At 40.4% G+C, this 21,808-nt stretch overlaps 1 protein-coding gene across 2 annotated transcripts in view; it reads right to left on the reverse strand.

Annotated features, from left to right (window-relative positions):
- Positions 1 to 21,808, reverse strand: part of AKAP12 (A-kinase anchoring protein 12) — a 223,514-nt gene that overhangs the window by 56,691 nt on the left and 145,015 nt on the right. The window lies entirely within an intron of this gene.

Raw genomic sequence — 21,808 nt, forward strand, 5'->3', positions numbered from 1 at the left:
GACAATGTTGGGGCATGCTCCTAATGAGACAATGGATGGTGTCCTGGGGTATTTCCTCCCAGATCTGGACCTGGGCATCCAGCTATCCTAGAGTAATTGCCTGTCTCCTGGAATCTCCTCCATGCTCTTGAGACTGTGCTGGGAGACACAGCACACCTTCTGGCAATGGCACATATTATTGTGCCATCCTGGATGAGTTGAACTGCCTGTGCAACCTCTGTAGAGTCCAGGTATCGCCTCATGCTACCAGTAGTGACACTGACCCTATTTAAATGCAAAACTAGTGAAAAACAGAACAGAGGAGCAGGGGAAAAATGTCAGTGGCCTGACATTCCTGTTTTGGGGGTCAACTCATTGTTGCCTATCTAGTGGACCTGTTGGTATATTCATTAACACCAAAGCATCTGATGAACAAATCCCTCTGCTAATTTGCTACTTAACTGACCAGATCAATATCCCAGGAGTTTAATTGACTAATGCAGGCCATAGATGGGTCGAAAATCGGCCGATTTGTCGGCCGAAAATAAAATCGGCCGATTTTCGGATCGTTAGTGGGCGATTTGGTCGGCCGTTTTTCGGTATTTTGGCCGTTTTTGTTTTTCGGTAAAGTTGGAAAAAAATCGGCCGATTTTGCCGATCGGCCGATTTTCGCGGCAATTAGTGGGCAAATCGGCCGATTTTTTACCGATAAAAAATCTGCGCATGAGCAGTGACCTGCAAGAGGAAGACAAAAAGAAGAAAAAGAAGAAGAGGAAGAGGATGAAGAAGAAGAAGAGGAAGAAGAGGATGAAGAAGAAGAGGATGAGGATGAAGAAGAAGAAGAAGAGGATGAGGATAAAGAAGAGGATGAAGAAGAAGATGAGGATGAAGAGGATGAGGATGAGGAAGAAGATGATGAGGATGAGGAAGAAGAAGAGGGTGAGGAAGAAGAAGAGGATGAGGATGAAGAAGAGGAAGAAGAAGAAGAAGAGGATGAGGATGAAGAAGAAGAAGAGGATGAGGATGAAGAAGAAGATGAAGAAGAAGAGGATGAGGATGAAGAAGAAGAAGAAGAAGAAGAAGAGGATGATGAAGAAGAAGAAGAAGAAGAGGATGAGGATGAAGAAGAAGAAGAGAATGAGGAAGAAGAAGAGGATGAGGAAGAAGAAGAGGGTGAGGATGAAGAAGAAGAAGAAGAGGATGAGGATGAAGAAGAAGAAGAAGAAGAGGATGAGGATGAAGAAGATGAAGAAGAAGAAGAGGATGAAGAAGAAGAGGATGAGGATGAAGAAGAAGAGGATGAAGAAGAAGAAGAAGAGGATGAAGAAGAAGAAGAAGAAGAGGATGAGGATGAAGAAGAAGAAGAAGAGGATGAGGATGACGAAGAAGAAGAAGAAGAAGAGGATGAGGATGAAGAAGAAGAAGAAGAGGATGAGGATGAAGAAGAAGAAGAAGAAGAGGATGAGGATGAAGAAGAAGAGGATGAGGATGATGAAGAAGAAGAAGAAGAAGTAGGATGAAAATAAGAAGAATTCCAGTCCAGCAAAAAGTATCTCTGCAGAGAGCTCCGCTATTTCTGACAGTTCTCTGACAGTTCTTTGACATTTACAGCGGTTGAAACATTGTATCTATTTGTTTCCGAATAAAAACATCTGTATCCTAAATGGAAACAAATAGATACAATGTTTCAACCGCTGTAAATGTGAAGGAACTGTCAGAGAACTGTCAGAAATAGTGGAGCTCTCTGCAGGGACACTTTTTGCCAGCTGTAGAAGGGATGAAAATGGCCGATTTTTTTTACCATTGATGGTAACGTCGGCCGCTTGAACGACCGAATTTTCGTTTTTTAAAAGAAAAATCTGCCGTTTTTTCTCCCCATCTATGGCCTGCATTACTCTGATTAAAAAGTGTATCTTTAATTTTTTTGAGCAGTGTGTGTGTGTGTGTGTATATATGTATATATGTATATGTATATATATATATATATATATATATATAGTGGAAAAAGTCCAAGAATAAGTCCCAGCACTTTTTGGGGGCAACAAAACTGTTCATCATGTCTGGGAACAGAAGACTAAAGACTAAAATTACTTACATGTCAAATAATAAAAAAACACACACACAGAGGAATCTGTATTAAGAATTTTTATATAAAAATTTGTTGAATTATCTCTAACTCCTTCATGCCGAGAGAGGCCACATATATGCATGCCAAAATGTAAACAAACCTGTGCTGAAAGTGCCTTCCCTGTGCACTCCCAGCACAGTTACCAGCACCTAATGGAAAGCTCCCGATCAGTGCTTGCTATCAGGAGTTTTCCGATCATGTGACCGCTGCAACAGCCAATCATTGCAGTCACATGATCATAAACCCCATCCCGCAGGTGCCAGTGTTAAAGGGTTAAACAAGCAAAGTATTCATTATTATGACATCCTAAATGAATATAAACACATACTTATATTGTGCAAATAGTAAAGTGACATAAAAGTCCCAGGACTATAAATTGATAATCTTCAGTAAGATAAAAAAATGATTCAGTGCTCCTTCTGTGACACCAAGAACTCCAGTGCTCCAACACCTAAACAACAGACTATTTACCAAAAACATAGACCTCACTGCATAAGAAGTCTAATAGTGTTATATAGGGAAATGCTCAGACCCTAATGGATGGATGGCTCTCTTTCCCATTCCAAATGCCAGCTGCAGCTTGCAGCATAACTCAACGGCACATACAGAGAAAATGCAAGAGGAACTCCATAATGTATTAACCCTGGACAGTTTATGTTAAAAAGAAGGTAAATACAAGCAAAAATAAATTTTCATAGAGATCACAGAAACCATAGCTCATCTGCATGTCACCCCTGAGCTCTGCCCTATACATTTCGTCCTAAGGGACATCTTCCAAGGGGCATTTATATTAACTCCTCTGCTTGAAGATGTGACAGTAAAACATCTTTTAGAGTCTGAACCATTTTCAAATGGCTATCTATGGGTACAAAAGGACTGGAACTTACAGTACTGTATCAAATGACCTAGGTTAAATGTGTCCACATTTAAAATAATCACTTTGAAAGTGTAATTGAAAATGTATTATTAAGATTATGCTTATTCTTATTTTAAAACCTCTAAGCAGCCCCCACCTACAAACACTATCATATGTTTTCACTGAAAATTAATTAACCAAGGTGTGGTGCTATTAGTCCTCTAGTGTGAAATCCTTCACTATCAAACCAATATTCCATCAATCATACTGTATATACATAAATGTATATGATGTATAAATGTATATGACAATTAGTATAAATAAAATTAAAGATATTTGTGAACAGGCAATCAAACCAACATCGAATGAAAAAAATGGAATAAACTCATAAACTTCTCTATCAAAGAAATATCCACTGTATCATCAACAGTGCTTCTTATACTTCTTCCATCCACCAATAACGTGTATACTTCTACTTGATTTGCAGATATGTGATCAATTGATCAAAAAATAAAACAAATTAAATCATAAAAGTATCTATTAACCAGTTAACGAAAGTCCCGCCCAGCCATCATTATACTATAGGCTGTGGTGAGAACATTCACCGGCTGTGTCCATTGGACACAGCCGATGACTGATCTGTGTACCGGCCCGTTGACAGTACCATGTGACTGCTGTGACCAATCAGAAGCAAGTCACATGACAATTGTAAACAATGGAAGGCTTCCTTTCATGCCATTCATTGTATTCAATTGTGTTGCTAGCTGTGATTGGTCACAGTGATCACATGGTACAGACTGAACCAATCACAGCCCATCTGTGTCATGTGATTACCTGTGACCAATCACAGCTAGTCACAACAACATAAAGTAAATGAATCGATTTCGTTCAGTAAAATGCTTATTTATAGCAAAGAAATGCCCGCAGCGATAAAAGAAGAAAAGAATTAGCGAAGGGCAGGCATGACTAGGCCCAGAGTGGGAAGGAAGACGTGTGAGGGTTAATGATTGTTTAGAGTTAGTAAAGGATAGCTGGGGGATCTGGTTGGTAGAGGAGAGTGTAGGTGGGGTCTCCTGCACTTTAGGGTGGGGTGTTCTGGGGAGGGGCGTCAGTTGGGAGCTGGACGTGGGAGAGAGAGCTTCCCTCCCGCCCGCCCTGTTTGGTGAATGTTGTGTTCCTCCTGGGGGGGAGGGGGTTAATTTGGTTCCTGGGCGGTGGTTGGTCTTTGGAGGCGGTTCTTATCTTGGAGGTACAAAATGGTGTGGGACCCATCGTTGGTATGGTGTGCCCGGGAACATTCCCAGTTAACCGAGGTTTAACTGGAAGGTGGTGGTGCTGCACTGCGGACGGTATGGTTGTCTCCGAGCTGGTTGATTGCGGCTGGAGGCCTAGTGGAATATGGTTGTCCGCAGGTGCATTTCGGATCGTTTTGGGGGTGCCTTCAAAGACCAACGACAACTCTTTATGTTTTCTGTTATAAGGAATGGTTGATGTGTTTAAACTTGATTTGTTAATAAAAGGCCGTGCTGGCCATTTTACTCCAAAATTGGTGTTGTGTTTTCTGTAAGTATAGTAAGTAAAGGGGATTGGTATGGAAGGGTAAAGGGTAACGGTGGTGTAGTGGGGTCTGGATGAACCTATCTCGGGTGCACTAGTCATGAAATAAATTGCTATAAGCAATCATAATGTGTATAAAAAAAAAATACTGATCACTTCTCCAGAGTAGTACAGTGTTACTATGATAACATTATATTACTCTGGTCACAGTGTATTATATAAAAAATCATTAAAAAGAAAAAGAAAATGTAATTAAAAATTTTGAAAATTTTTTTTAAAAAGTTTTTTTTATTATACTGTCACCAGTCAGTGTCCCTGATCACTACAACACCAGTTATATGATGACACTGCACTGCACTGGTGACAGTATTTTTTTTAAAAATTGTGATTTTTTTTTTCTTTAAATCTTAATTTTCCCAAAAAATATGACAATAAATTACAACATCAAAAAACTCACCATGCCTCATGCTAAATACCTCAGACTGCCTACTATCCAAAAAAATGATAAAAATTTAGTTTGGGTACAGTGTTGCATGACAATAATCATTCAGAGTGTGACAGCGCTGAAAGCTGAAAATTGGCCTGGGCAGGGTAAAAGTTCCCGGTATTGAAGTGGTTAAAGAACTGTCAATTGTCTCTTCAATAGTTCCTTCTATTCTGTTCCCAACCACCAATGCTGTGCATGCACCCACTTTATACACCACTTGACCCCTAAGCTAATGTAGGGTCAAAAAGTGTGTGTGTTCCCTTGTAGAGGGTCCTCATATATACCTGAGCTCCTACTGGAATCCTGAGCTGGATACATTCCTTTGCACCAAGGTTTTCCTCTTATGGAATACTGGAGCTGCCATTACTGGTCTCCAATTAAAATGCTAGTTGCCTGGATGTCTCTAAGTTGATAGCCAAGAACAAGTATGTGGCGTGTTATGTCAGGGTCAGGTAAAAAACAAGAAAATACTGAATCCTGGCAGTTATTTTTGGCAGGAATGAAAAGCAAGGGGAACCTACATTTTTCCCAGTACAGGTTATCTTTAAAATGCAACTGTCTTGATAAAATGTTGGCCACCAAATGTCCATTCAGACTACCTTCCTCTCCCATGGCACTATATGGGTTCTCTAAGGGACCAATTCCCTTATGAGACTCCCCTTTCCATACAATAATGGCACTAGGCCACCTACAGGTGAAAAAGCTTACTGCATCTGCTTGCAAGGGGGTATGCTTACTGCCTCTGACCACCAATATAGGTCTTGTGCTCATAGACAGTGCGAGGCTGTAAATATGCTGGGCATAAAGTTCCGGGCATTTTCCCATGCCTGGGAAACTGAAGGTGCCACGTACAGCCTGCCATACAAGTGAATGGCTGTACACAGTAATACTCTTATAAAAGTTATAAAAGCAGTTGATTCCTTGTATCTATATGCACCCATGAGCACAATGTACCTGACAGGCCTTCTTTATGGAGACATTAAAAAATCACTTCAGCAGAATCACTTCCACAAGAAAGCTGACAGTGGTTTGAAGAAGTAAATGCTGCTGCCTAAGCTAAAATGTAGACCTGAGGAAGGGGGTTCATCTCCCAAAAAGCGTTAGCCTATCCCTTATAAGGTGTTTGAATCCATTGGACTGTCCTTACGGATCACCTGTTCTGTTTTTATCCCTTTTGGTTTGTGAGTATTTAGCTATAATTTTTCAATAAATACGTGGTGTACCACGTTAATGCACGATGGGAGTGCGCCCTTGTTTGTTTTTGTTCACCATCACCTAGATTTCCCGATCTCTGAAGGGCTGCACCTCAATGTTTGGCATTCAGAATCTCCTTTAGTCTGCATGAAGATTTGAGCGCTGGTTTCGTTTTGTTCTTTTGGATGCTGCCTAAGCAAGCCTTGGCAGAGAAAGGGTTCAATCCAAACAAAACTGCAGGTAAATCCTATTATCACCTTAATTAGCCCCAAAACCTGTTACTTTTATGTTAAGGGATAACATGGTAACCCTATGAAATGTTTGCAAAACAAACAGGCAAACAGCTATTCTTCTGGTTTGATTCTAAATTTTGTTTTTTCTTTGCAATTAACCCTTGATTTATTACTTCTTTAGTCACAATAGTTAGACTTGATATGTACAGTAATAGGAGCAGACAGTGACATCAAGGAAGTTAAACACACAGTGCATTGAAAAGCTGATTAACAGCTCAATAAAGGCATTAAACCTGGGCTGTCCTTTTTCACCTGCACTATACATCTGTGCATTGTTAACTATGCAAGCAGTAACCTGATCTTCAATGAAATGATCAGTCCAGACCTTCCTACCTCATCATGTTTCTAGTAGAGGCACAGAGGCATAGGATATTAAACTAACATAGTCATCAAATGTGTATATTGTTCAGATTTATGTTTAAATATATTGTTATTGCAAGTACATTTTCTTGCATATTATTCTTTTATTGTATATTATTACAAGCCATTGTGAGACTGTTAGCTTAATTTTCATTGTTCAAACATAGTGGCTGTTATATAAACCTCTTTCTTCTATTGGCTCTACAATGCTGAGGATTCTATGATCAGAATTATTTACAAGAGAGGATCACCCCTGTTTTCCTGCTACTTTTTCTATATTTTTCAAGTGCTGACACTAAACTCCGGTTTTAAAAAAAAATCTATTCAGTTCTGTATTTGTAACTCCAAAAAAAGCACCTTTTTTGCTCTCAGGCAGGAACATAGACACCCTTTTTTCTCACTCCTAGAGCATCCATTCTTATCCATGGTTCTGTGTAACCCTAGGGTTCCTCCAGAGGTTGCTAGGGGTTCCTTGAGTTGTGCTTAGCTGACCTACCATCTGATAGTGTCTTCATACTTCCAGCTCCAATGCCACTTGACAGTGCTGGCAGCATGATTGTTAGGGTGTCATTCTGGGCACCACTATAAGGGGAGCATTCTTTCAACTTTCCACCACCAATGTAAGGGGCATTTTCCCAATGAACCCCATGGACTAATCTTATTTGGGGTTCCCTGAGACCTGACAATTGTTTCAAGGGTTTCTCTGAGGTAAAAGGTTGAGAAACACTGAACTAGGGACTATGGTTTATGTGGTTTGCATTGTGCACAGAGCAGCACATGATGGCAACTAATGTGCACTGTAATTATTAAAAAAAGGAAGTGGGAATGTGGAAGGGGGGGGGGGGTTGGGAGCTCATGGGGAATATTACAAATAGTCAGAAAAAAAAAAAACTAAGCAACAATTTAATAAAAGAAAAAAATAGATTACATGGCCAATAAGTAGTTGAAGTGTCAATTATTTTTGGAGAATAAGGATATTGTTTAGTGTCACTTCAAGGTGAACTTATATGTGCAAAGCAGTCCCCCGCCACTCCATTGGCTTTGCAGGAGTAAGGAGAAGAAGCATGGTCCCAATATCAGAACAGCATCCTAGTCAGAGCTTACACAGGGCAAAGTTAGTGTATCTCTCCCTGCCTATACTTGATAGTGCAGCGATCTGACTGGCCAATCACCAAGCACCATTGCTGTCACATGGTGGGAAAGTTATTGATTCACATACTCTCTATGTGGAAGTACCAAGTTTCCTCTCACTTCCTACTGTCTTAGCAGGCCTGCAGGGATGTAAAGGGATTATGAATATAATTTGTTACCCAGGTGGGAATTAAAGTTAACGTGTTGCTCTATTTTAAGTGAAGCAACGGTATCCATAAAGATAAGTGAAACCACAAGGATTAACACTGATACGTTCATTTAAAACTGTTTTTGAACAAACACATGGAACTAGGTTTTCAATCCTTCCCAAAGTAAAAATATGCCAGGAATGGCATGTGTGGTTTAGATGTTGTGCTCTGAAATCACAAATTATCTGTAAAACCCAAACCAAAGAAAACAAGATTTACATTTATAAAATGGAAATTGCTACATGTAATGCTCTAGCTCGGAATTTATAAACCATACATAGAATACCTAGTTTAGGTTAATATAAACACCCTGTTATCTGTCACTAACTTATGTTGGCACTGTGGATCCAAGGTTGGTTCCCTCTTGCGTATCTGTTGGATGTATCAGGAAGTTCATTCACAATAGAGAATGATTTTGTCCTCAACTTAAACCACCTGTTAAGATACCAGAATGGTAACTATCCCCAAAACTATTCCGATATAAATATTGTTGCCCTATTTATTATGAGCCAAATCTCTGATTCTAAAAGTGATGAATTGAATTACTATAAATGCCTGGGTTTCCAGATTGTCTATTCTTAAATAAGCAGAAGAAGCTTTAAGTCAAGATTATGCTCTTAGTTCTCTTCTTAAAAAAGAGAAAGGCTTGTTTAAAGAATATCTAAAGCTAAAGTCTTTATTTCTAGGGCACAATAGAAAGTAAGAAAAAGTCTCTCAAAATCAAGGAAAGTCCTCTCTTATAGACAGTTGTTCCCTTTGGAAGATTTCCCTTCTATCATTGTTTGGTTAACAACTATTGGATTGGATTTTGGATTGTCCCTTGTTATCAGTCTTAGTGGCAGTGGTCACGAGGACATATAGAGAGGGTGATTTTTCTATATGGGATGCAAACAACAATAGAAAAAAACGAAAAATTCAAACTAAAGAAAAATAAACGTTTTGGGTAATGAAACACTTTAAGCTACTGGAAGTTATAAAATAACAACAAAGGCAGTATATATATATATATATATATATATATATATATACATACATACATTTCCTATAAATGTACTTCCTTTACTAAAAAATTTAACTGTATGTTTACATTAAAAATAGTACAATAACAAAAAAAAACAAAGAACAATTGTCTAACTTTAAAGCTGAACTTGTGCCTTTGATGATCTAACAAGAAATAATAGCTCCTAAATAATAATAAGATGGTATTGTATTTTTGACACATTCCATCATACACCAGACATCTAGAGTAAGGAACTTGGTCATGACAAGGCATATCCTCTTATGCTTCTGGGTAATTGCAGTTAAACAAACTAGTTAACAATTTCCTAAATAAATTAGAATTTGCAAAAAGGGATGCTCCAAACAGGTGAAGCCATTCATTAGGAAATTCCAAAGGAAGGTTTTCCAGCTACTTGGAAAATCTCCCCAATGGCAGTCACACACATATCGTGTGCATACAATCATTTAGTCAACCATTCAATACAACAAATATGACCAAATAAAAGAAAATGTAAAAATCAGACACCCTACATTTGAGCTCTTGATAGGGTTAGACTCCAATGCGTGCATTAGCTGTGGTAGAATTTTGTCAATCACATAAGACCACTCAAACAAAAACACCAATCATAGTATGAATCAATGACTGTTATTGATTGTTTCTATTCAATCACCTACATTTATGACTGGTTCAAATTTTGATTGATATTTTCTGTTGATTGCAAAGCACAAATCAATACTGTGCGTATTGAGTCATTTGATATATTAATCAATGGTGAATCAATTGTTTGTGATTGCTTGTACATAGATCAATCACAATAGCTATGTGTATGTCTATTATAAATCAGGTCCTGATGCTTTACTCCTTTATGGAAAAGAATAAATATTTATAGTGCCACATTTATGCCACTGTCAGTATCATGCCAGATTTTCAACAGTTCTTGAGTTTGAGTGTACACTTTCTTGTTGCAGTACGTTGCAATAGTAATGCATACAGTAATGCACTATTATGCTATTTTATTTGAAGGCACCCCAGCACACTAAAGCAATGTACCTGTGTTGCAGCATGTCTCAATATGCCGTAGTGCACAACCAATAAAGGGTCAGGTGTGATTTCCTGTATGCTGGGGTACATGGGCAGTCTATTCAAAATTAATGGGTTGCCATGATGTAACACATGGTAACGTGCAACCTAATACACATTAATATGTGTGCATTAATGCACTCCACAGGTATGAAGCAGCATTTAAGTCTCATTCACATAGATGGGCACACCTATCCATACACCCGTGTGAAGAGCAGTCTGCACGGGGTGCACAGGTGTTGTGTACGTCTGCATGCAGGCACTCTTTTTCATGTCTACTGAGACATGGACACAGTGTGGGTGCATGTCCCCAAGCAAAGACAGTGTGCACTCTTATGGCTGTCAAATTGGGCCAGCAACTGTGTACGTACATGAAAAGACATGAACAGGACTACCTGCACGTGGATGCATAGAACACCTGTGCATCTCCTGCGAGCAAAAAACTGCCTATGTGGGTGCCTGTAGATGAAAGAAACTGTGCAGATTTGACTAGTTATATAATGCCCTTGCCTAGCCTGGCCAAAAACTCATATAAATGGCATCATCCTGCCCTGCCTTGTAGCTAAGACAATGCTAGGACACTGCCAGCCATCACTGCTTACACTCATCATCAAAGGAGTGAGCTCTCAAAGCCACATGTGTGGTCCACTCTCTCCTCCATTGCACATCACTGAGCTCAGAGCTACTGCGACAAGGTCTAAATAGCTTAGAGTATCCTTGCAATGTCCTAGCAACAAGGCAGGACAAGTTGAAGCCATCTCTGGGAGTTTTCAGACAGGCTTTGGGAGGTACGCAAATGCCCCACACCTAAAAGAAAGGGAATTATTTAACTTTGGTCAAAACAGCACAGTTTGTTATTATTTACAGGCACCCCTTACCCGTGTTGGTAGTTTTTTGGTTCGAGAACTAACAATTTAAGATATTTTGCACATAGAAAAAGAGTTTTTGGAGCTTTTATGGCTCTGTTCACAGTTCTATGATTTTGTCCAATGAAGTGTTCTTCAATCCCGACAATAAGGAGAGCAGAGGGGTGTGAGATGGGGAAACAGCTCTCATTGTTTGAATACTGCTTGTGTGGAGTAAATTAAATGTTTTGACTGACATTCTGCAGTTTAGCCACAAGATGCCACTGTTTTTCTAACACAACCTCAGACTGCATAGATATTTCTATATTCATGAAAAGGTGGAGTTTTCACACAGAGTTGAGGGAACAGGAAGAGGAGAGAGAGCAGCCATGTTTAGAGGATGGTGAATGCAGGGGCCGTGTGAGCTGAGAATCTGATGACATCCAGGTGTGAAAGTATCCCTCTGTAACCAGAGCAGCAGCTAAGTGAAGCTGATGAGATTGCTGCCAGGAAGCTGATGAGATTGCTGCCAGGAATGCTGATGAGAGCAGAGGAACTAAGCAACATATACGGCGAGACCGCATGCTTGTTGGAGAGACATTTGTTCTGTTCAGAGTCACCAGCGGATGTAAAGCAGACCCGGGTCAGTAAGATCGTGCGCGCACCTCATTTCAGTGTTGGCGCCTCGAGACTGAGTCCAGACCTATAGTTAGTTAGTTAGGGTCTCTGTTTGTGTCAGGCCACAAGTGTTATTACTGATCATTGGAAGCACTCCACAACTTAAAGTGACATTTCACATTGGAGAGCTGATAACATCCCACAAACTCAAGCCAGACTGGCGTTTTGCTCAGAAGGAATACTCAGGCACGTGCTACAGGACCAGTCATGGGAGGGGGAATACTGTAGATTGGTGTAAGATTGTAAGCTGTTGTGCTGCACCGCAGGCTAGCCCATACCGTACACCCATACACTGATTCCTGCTGTATTAGGGTAATAACGGGTAAGGTGTGGCAGCTTAGTTGTACCCGCCAGTAGGTAAATTACTACACCTACCTTCATCCATCAGGAGGCGCCGTGCTGTGCAGCACAAGGGTCTCAGCCTTTGGGCTGGGTGTATGTAAATTTATTGTATGTTCTCAGCATTTGTGGTTGTGTTTATTTGCCACATCTAAGTAAAATTCTGTTCTGCAACACATTTGGGGAGATCAGCTCTCATGAGGTTTCCGGAGGATCTTGCACCATTCTGTGAAATCTTGAGTATCCCATTACCTGACATTCCAAATTGGTCCACTGAACCTTTTCTACAATCGCAGCCAGATGAAGGCCCTATGGAAGCACAATCTACTGGCCCCTCGAGCGGAGACAGACGACGCAAGTTAACACATCAAGCCTCAACTTCCCCGGTTCGTAGGAGGCTTATTACTGGAGACAGTCTACCAGCATCACCTGCACACCGCAAGGCGCGCCATGAATAACTTCTCCCCGTTACCACCTACTAAGGCGAAGGGGTATAAGCAACCCCGCACTTCGAGACTACTCCTCTAGTGGATCGAGTATGCGCTTCTCTTTGTATTCTAGGTTCCGTTATATGTCATATCTAACTTCTCTGGTATACCTGAAGTCTGGACTTGAGGGTATGTGTATCGTATCACGTTGTTAAAACTTTTACGTATATTATTTCTCAGTGATATATATTTGTCTTGCTGGCATATAATTGTTGTTGTACCCTCGGTTGTGGTATTGATGAGCTAGGTCAGGACAACCCTACTGATATTCTTGTGAATATCCTTACCAGTGCTACAATTTACTAGCGTGGTAAGTAAAGGCCCAACATAATACATGATGAACCCTGTCGGATATAGGAGCGAAAACGCGGTTGGGATCCAGAGATGCGGGCTAAGCCCTTGTTTGGGCTGCGGCCTGCCTCTCTGGATCCCACTATATTGAGAACGTGTTACAGGTGGTTGGGGAGTCTTTATGATCCTACTATTTGAATCTTACTATTATGGTCTTTGAAAGTTATATGTCATGTCTATCTCTCTATAAACTCTGATTCGCCTTGGGCCTAGCCTCTACACATATAGTTACTGTATTGACAGAGGATAGCAGTCCATAGGGCTTATTATTGCACGGAGAGGCGTATTTCGCTCCTACTGTATACTAAGACATGATGCTGTAATCTGGATTCCTGGGACTCCGGACCACCTTCATGTACCGTTATACATAAATATCTCTGACCCTTATCTTTTGGTTTGATCATTGTAAACAATATTTTAATAGTATTCTCGCACGTCCCCATCGCTCTCCTTAAATGGTTTGCGTACTGCATAGCAATGGGAAATGCCTCACTATGCAATTTGGGCCCTGGCTTATTACATACCTTCTACTTAGATATGATTAGGGTGCTATCTCAGCTATGGGAGTTGGGACCGTCATATTTGATATTTACGTTAACAGTCTATTCCGTGGTCGGGTCTAGTTTGGCCCCAAAAATTTAGCTGCTCTGATCAGTAACGGGATCATTTTGGGCCACGGATTTTTGGACACATCCCCCCCACCATCCTGTATCTGTTCGGTAAGCAACGGGGTGTTCAGCGATATATTACATCCCCGCGTTGGGTCTCATATTTCTATTGTCTCTAGAATACGGTTTAAGTAGAGGTTTGATCTGAGGCCTACACGCCAGTTTACTCATAAGTGATATTGTTGCTACTATCATGTAATGTTTCATGTGAAGTAGATATCTTTATTCGCAATTGAGATGGCATATGGAAATCTCTCGTTAGTTGACTTGGTTGTTTATTTAGCTTGGTTTACAACATCTTTACGGAAAAGACAGATTATAGATTGCATTATGTTTTACCTGTGATAACAAAACATATTTACAGTTAATTTAAGCTATGCGCAAGTGACTTGTACTTTCTCAGTATCTGTCCACATTCACATGTAATACTCTCATAACTTATGGGGTTTTTTTTTTTTTTTTTTTTTTTTTTCTTCTTTCTCTGGTACACATTCAATTCCACTCATATAGTTACGCTTCACTGTTCTTGAGCTTTGATACGGTCCACGTGGATACATACACCATTTTGCTCTATATGCTTTGGCATTAGATACTCTAGCCTTTATCCACCCCCTGCTACACATTATTTATTTCTCGTCTTCAATGAGCCATTTCCCACCTACGTTTATGTGTCAAGGACACCTCATGTTAGATTACTTCCCCTCTACACCTTTTACTCAGGAGAGTTAGGCCTCTTTCAGATTATTCTGTATTTTATCAAATCGGCCGTCTCTGGGTTTGAATACCCTCCGACTCTAATTTCAGACTCCCAGATAACATTTTGCAAATAACCAATTCTTGGGAGCTGTACTATGAGATAGAGTAGCTGGTCTATTCTACCTCTGGAATATAATCTTTAAAGGAAGTGGAAGGGAAATAGCCTCATACATACATTTGGGTTTATGGGGCATACACCTAACACTTCCTTTCTTCTTCTTCAAATTTCTTGAATCTTTCCTTTATGATTCCGTCTCTATTTTAACTTTTCTGTTAATTCATACTAGTCTCTTTACAGTCTTTATACTATTCTTTACTCCCCTTTTCATCACCCCTGCCCCCCTCTACCCCCCCCCCTTTTTTTTTTTTTTTTTTTTTTCTCCCTACCCGCGTGATACTTTTCTGGTACACATATTGCCCTTAAGCAACCCTTTTGGGTAGATTACACAATGACGAACAACCACACATCGAATTGGTCAATTCGCACACTTTCCGTGGCCTCTCTTAACGCGAGGGGCCTAAACGTACCTGAAAAACGTTCGCAACTTCTTACCTACATGAAAAGCCTTCGTGCAGATGTGCTCTTTATCCAAGAAACTCATTTCCGAGCAGACCAAGTCCCTAGATTCTCCAATGTTCATTATCCCACGGCATACCATTCGGTTAATACGGAGGTGAAAGCCAAGGGGGTATCCATTTTACTTTCCAAAACTCTTCCGTTTGAACTTTCTGAATCGCTCGAGGATCCTGAGGGAAGATTCCTTTTTCTTAAAGGCACCCTCTTTAATAAACCACTTACCTTAGTCAACATTTATAGTCCCAATACAGCACAAGTAGGATTTTTTCGTAACATAGCTAAGTTACTTGCTACATTTCAATCGGGTATTGTGATTCTAGGCGGCGACTTTAATGTAGCATTGAACCCATTGGAAGATACATCTTCGGGGGTCTCATCCATCCCGTTTCAAGCACTTAAGCAAATTAAAATTGAATTGAAAGACCTTCTCCTACATGATGCATGGCGTACTTTGCACCCTTCGGACAAAGATTACACCTTTTACTCTGCGCCTCACAAACGCCATTCAAGAATTGATTATTTCTTTCTTTCGCAACAAGATTTATACGCCTTGAAGTCAGCCTCGATCGAACCGAAGATCCTTTCAGACCATCACCCGATTATGATCTCTTTGCAATTCCTGGATACACCAAGTACTTCCAAAATATGGCGACTGGACCCATTTCTCCTAACGGACGCATCAGTTATTCTTCAGATCCGTAGTTCTTTGACGAACTACTTTCAAGAAAATGCATCCTCGGAAACATCCCCTCTCGTACGGTGGGAAGCGCACAAATGTGTGATACGTGGAATTCTAATATCTATCTCGTCTAAACGGAAACGTATGGCGCAAGCATCATTCAACGCATTATTGCACAAAGTCCGCACACTTGAGTGCTCCCATAAACGATCTATGGCATTAAGATCTTTTACTGAACTGGAGCAAGCACGTAAACAACTCAGCGAGGTAGTGGAAAAGAAATCTAAACGTAATTTTATTCTTCAACAAAAACTTTTCTACGAACATGGAAATAAGAGTGGCAAATTTCTTGCTCGGGCTTTACAATCCAAAAAGGCTGCTCGGCACGTATATCAGCTCCATTCCAAAAATGGACGCACACTGAAAACACCGTCGGATATTGCAGCGGAATTTGAGGAGTATTACTTTAATTTATATAATTTATCCCTACCGTCCAAATCAGCAGCTGATACTAGGCCACGTGAGGTCATTATACAGTCATTCCTCACACAATATCTTCCTAAACAGATCTCTAGATCGCAAGCAAAAGATTTAGAGAGTGCTCTGACGTTAGCGGAACTACAACAAGCTATTACGCAGTTGAAACCTGGTAAAAGTCCAGGACCTGACGGTTTTACTAATTCTTATTACAAATCTTTTCTTGACGTATTAGCACTCCCATTTCTCCAGGCTTTCAATTCATTAAACACTCCGGGGCAGTCCATGCGCAATCTTTCCGAGGCTCACATTACGGTTATACCCAAAGAGAATAAGGATCCAACGTCCCCAGCGAACTACCGACCAATTTCCCTATTGAATGTTGATCTGAAGATCTTTGCCAAGATTCTGGCTAATCGTCTACTACATGTTATAGAATCCATCATATCTCCGGATCAGGTGGGTTTTGTTCCGGGAAGAGAAGCCAGAGATAACACAATAAGGGCCATAAATATACATCATTGGTTAACCCAAAATCAACAGTCCGGATTCTTTCTCTCTTTAGATGCCGAGAAGGCGTTTGACAGACTAGCTTGGGATTACCTAGAGGCAGTTTTGATTGGCATTGGACTGCCTTTGCGCTTTTTGACCTATATTATGTCTCTATATAAAGCCCCCACAGCGCGAGTGCGAGTGAACGGACACCTATCAGACTCTTTTCTGATCAGCAACGGGACCAGACAGGGATGCCCTCTGTCACCTCTCCTATTCATTCTTACACTGGAACCCTTATTGAATTGCATCAAAGATAATGCCAACATTAAAGGGATTTTGATCAATGGCAAAACGCATAAAGTGGCAGCCTTTGCTGACGACATACTGCTTTTCCTGACAGATCCTCATATCACGATACCTAATTTGTTACAGGATTTCAAATTATTTCAGTATTTGGCTAACTTCAAAATTAACTTTTCTAAATCCCAAGCGCTTAATGTATCATTAAAACCGGAGGTGGTTAAACAAGCGACATCAAATTTTCCCTTTACCTGGCAACGAGAAACTATCACTTATTTAGGTATCCAACTACCATCCCATCTTACCGAACTATATGCAACAAATTTTCTACCCCTCTTACGTAACATTTCCAAAGACCTTCAGATGTGGAATAAACCTTGGTTCTCTTGGTTTGGTAGAGCAGCCATACTTAAGATGAACGTGCTCCCCAGAATATTATATTTACTACAAACAATACCAATTCAATTACCAAATTCATTCTTTCAATCATATAAAACGCTCTGCTCCTCCTTTCTTTGGTATAATAAACGCCCAAGAATCAGCTTCACCCAACTCACTATGTCCAAGAAGAATGGAGGTATTGGATTACCGGATATTTCTCGTTACTACAGGTCTTGCCACCTAGCCAGATTAGTAGACTGGACCACGAATCACATTCATAAGATCTGGGTCGGTTTGGAGGCTGATTTTTCGAAGATGCCACTTTCCACCTCCCCATGGCTGAAAACCGCCCATGTCCCTTCTGAATTTCGGATGCACCCACTTATAGGTCCCACTTTACGATGTAGCGCGCAAGTGTTTCAGGAAAAAGTACTTTCTTCCTCTCCGAGCCCTTTCACTCCGATCAAATTGAACCCGGACTTTATTCCAGGGATGTCTACGACCTTTCTCGCTGGGTATAGACGGGAAGATAACCTAACAGTACGTCACTTTCTCAAAGATTCTAAGCTCCGATCTAGAGAAGACATTACAAAGGCGTGGCCAGCCCTTACCTTAACGCCTTGGATGTATAGACAAATCCACCATTTTCTACGTAACTCCCCACATCTAAAGGATTATTCAAGACCGCTTACTGCTTTCGAAAAACTCTGCTTTACAAATCTCCCACAGAGGCATGTAATATCCAAATTATATTCCCTATTGGAAAGTTCCAATACATCTCACTCACTGAAGGCCTGTGCAGCCTGGCAGCATGATCTAGAAATTTCAATCTCACCTGAGGCATGGAACCACATTTACGATCACATGCATAAAGGTTCCATATGTGTTTCTACACAAGAAAGCAACTACAAAGTTTTTTCCAGATGGTATAGAGTTCCATCTGTGATTCATAAATTTGATCCTAAAGTGCCAGATTTATGCTGGCGATGCTCCCAGGCAAATGGTACTCTTCTCCATATATGGTGGGAATGCCCGCTGTTGCAGCCCTTCTGGAGACAAATTTTGGACATCATTAGACAAGTAACCACTTACACCCTAGACTTTACACCAGCACAATGTCTACTCCATCACTCCTCCCTTCCGGTGAGGATTTACCGTAAGTCCCTTGCTTTACACATGTTAAATGCGGCTAAGCAGTGTATCCCTGTTCATTGGCGATCAGCCTATATTCCCACCGTACGAGAGTGGATTCTTAGGATCCAGAGGATTGCTGAAATGGAGGAACTGATCTCAGTGGCAAAAGATCACCCCGAGCGATTCAGGAGGACTTGGGCTTGTTGGACCCACTTCCAAACTACTGATACTTACCTTGGCTTGCTGAGGGATTGAACGAGAAAGATTTGGAGACACCGAAGGCCTCTAGAACTTTCACCTCGGCAATAACTCCATTAACGGTCATTCACTGAATTGTATCGCTAATTAAAAAGATGAATTAGATACAGCCAGGCTGTTACGAATAGATGTAACTGGTTTGGTTATGCTTATTTAAATATGAACCTGATCATCCAACCACTTCCCCCCCCCCCCCCTCTCTTTTTTTTTTTTTTTTTTTTTTTTTCTCTCCATCTCTCTCTCCCCATTCCCCCCTTCTATTTGTCATGTGCGTCTCCTCCCACCTCATTTTGATATCTCATCTCATATTCTTCCTCCATCCCCACGCTCCTCTCTTTCTTTTCTTTTCTTTCTCTCATTTACACCCTCTTTTCTCATAGTCTAATTAGCTATTATTCTCATTCGGTACGGAACACCCATAGCTATACAGATGTAACAATATTCTACAACAGTAACCCACATTTTTTTTTTGAGATGGAAATATATGTCATAGATGCCTTGAGAGGATACTTTTGACGACCACTTCAGAATCCGCTTATGTATACTTTCCTTACATAGAGCCTAGTGTATACCATAATTATCGAAAGTACATGCTACTGTCAGTATTGCTATGGTTACGTCTATCACTTTTGCCTTACTGTGGAACTCCGTCCTCTGATGTTATACAAATTAATATATTGTCTTGATCCCGTCTGCGTTACGGGAGAACGTACTAGAAACTTTGCACGGACTGCGATCCGTATCTGTCTATCATTTGTTTACCTTTCATACTTCAATAAAACGTTTTTTTGGAAAAAAAAAAAAAAAAAAAAAAAAATTCTGTTGTGGCAAAAGCTGGTGTTGGGGTTGCTTTCCTCGTTCGTGACTTCACTGTATCCTGGGGAGCCCACCCCGGTACACGGCTTACAGGGGTCCAAAGCAACCTGCCTGCCTAGGGTCCATTTGCTCCTAATCTGGCTTTAGTCACATCTGATGAAAGATCTGCTTATGTTATGTTATGTTTAGAAGAATCAGTGAGACCAGAAAAGGTCTGTGGGTTTATGCTAGGTGAAATAAGCAAATGCTATGAAATGTGTACATTTTCTCCTTTGAACAAACAAAATACATTTCTCACTACATCTTCAGTGTTTCAACAGTAACTCCACAATGCAAAAGCTGAATGTCTAAATAACAGTTTGAACGAATGTTCTAAAAAATCGAGTATGTATAAAATTGGTTAAATTGGTATATAAAGGTAAACGCTTAGCAATGCATGTTTTTATTTTTACAGTTATATAAGTTTATGAAGGAAAGCTAAATGCTTTAGGCCACACGATCTAAATCCTCGTGTAAAACTTCCTATTACATGTTAAATAAAAGCAATTCTCTTTAAACTTTCCACTTCCCGAACTGACTCCTGCTTCAAAGACACTTAGGAAATTGGAGGGACTAATACAATACCTTCCTCCATGCTGCTGGGGATGAGGTGTACTATCTGAAAACTACTGCACCTATATTGCAGACTGTATTGTTTAACTAGCAGGCACACCTTTGAAGAATATAAATTGGAAAGAAGAATTAAACAAAATATGGCCCTGGATGTTATAGTAGAGGGCAAACACAAATCAAGCCTCTTCAAGCATAATATACATTAATGATACTCCTAAACATTAGTAGGCAGATGGTAGGTTTTGGATTGAATTTGCAATGATCTCATGACTCAGGGTCAGAGAGGTACAGCTGTCTGAATATTCTCAGGGGGAACAATTGATCACATAGCTTAGAAAACCCATGCTCATCCAAATATGCCAGAGCTTGCTTGTACTGATCTCCTTCTCTTCCCTCTCTGCAAAGCAGCAAAATGTATCCTTGGCCAAAATGTATTTTTTGCAATTATTCAAAGGGCCAGCAAACAAATTGTGGAAAAAGGTCACATTATACCTGCATGTCTATATGTCCTCTTAGGTCTATGGCTATCCAAACTTATATTAGTAGTCCTTTTACATTTTAGCAAGGCCAGATAACATACTACAGCTGTCTATATATCTGGGTATGGCCAAATGTAGTCCAACAGAAGCATGCACCGTCAATGACCTAGGCATCCATGCGACAGTTGGCCACTGTAGAACTTCTATAGGTGATCATTATCATACTAAGACAACCTTTTGCTTCCAGAGGTTGCTAAGAGTTCCTTGATCAATGAGCACCTTCTGTTTCTCAGATGAATAACTACTGACACCAATGACAATTTATGGAAATAGGTAGCATTATACCTGCATATCTATGTGCCCTCTTATGTCTTATAAGCCAAACATATTTGAGCCAGATAACATACTTCACTTATCTATATATTTAGGCATGCCCATATGCAGTCCAATAGAAGCACGTACCATCAATGACCTAAGTATCACATGTGACAGTTAGCCATTGTAGAATTTTGGTAAATGATCATTATCATACAAAGGCAGTCTTTCTCAACCAGGGTTCCGTGGAACCCTGGGGTTCCTCCAGAGGTTGTTAGGGGGTGGGGTTCCTACTGACCCTAAATGTAAATAGCATTATTTCTTTTGACCATAGCACTAATGTACCATGAACTCTAATTATAGTAATTATTAGCAGGGGTTCCCTGAGACCAGAAAGGTATTTCAAGGGTTCCTCCATGTTAAAAAGGTTGAGAAACGCTGTATAAAGGGGTACAGTTAAAAACCTGCAGTGTGGCAATACCACACCCATACAGGGCCAGTGCTAGGCTATTTTGTGCCCTAGGCAAGACCAGCTACCAGTGCGCCCCCCCCCCCCTCCAAAAAATAAAATAAATAAAATAAAATGTAAAACAGTAAAAATATTACATCAACAAAAAATGAAACTGCTAAATTTCTTTTAATTTGCAAAAATAAGTGCCATAAAATGCCACCAGCACCAATAGTAAAGACAAAATCAGTGTCACGGATGAACAGTATCTGTGGCTGGCAGTGGCAGGGTCAGAGTTGCAGTGAGTGGAGGATGATGGATCCACACTGACAGATCCCAGGCTGGAATTCTCCAGGCAATGGGGGGGGAGATAAAACGCTGTGACAGCAGGCAGCCCAGCCCACACACACACACAGAGAACACCTGAACTGAGAGATC

Source organism: Staurois parvus, unplaced genomic scaffold (assembly GCF_062004578.1).
Source record: "Staurois parvus isolate SC_StPar_1 unplaced genomic scaffold, SC_StPar_1.0 ptg000657l, whole genome shotgun sequence".
Taxonomy (NCBI): domain Eukaryota; kingdom Metazoa; phylum Chordata; class Amphibia; order Anura; family Ranidae; genus Staurois; species Staurois parvus.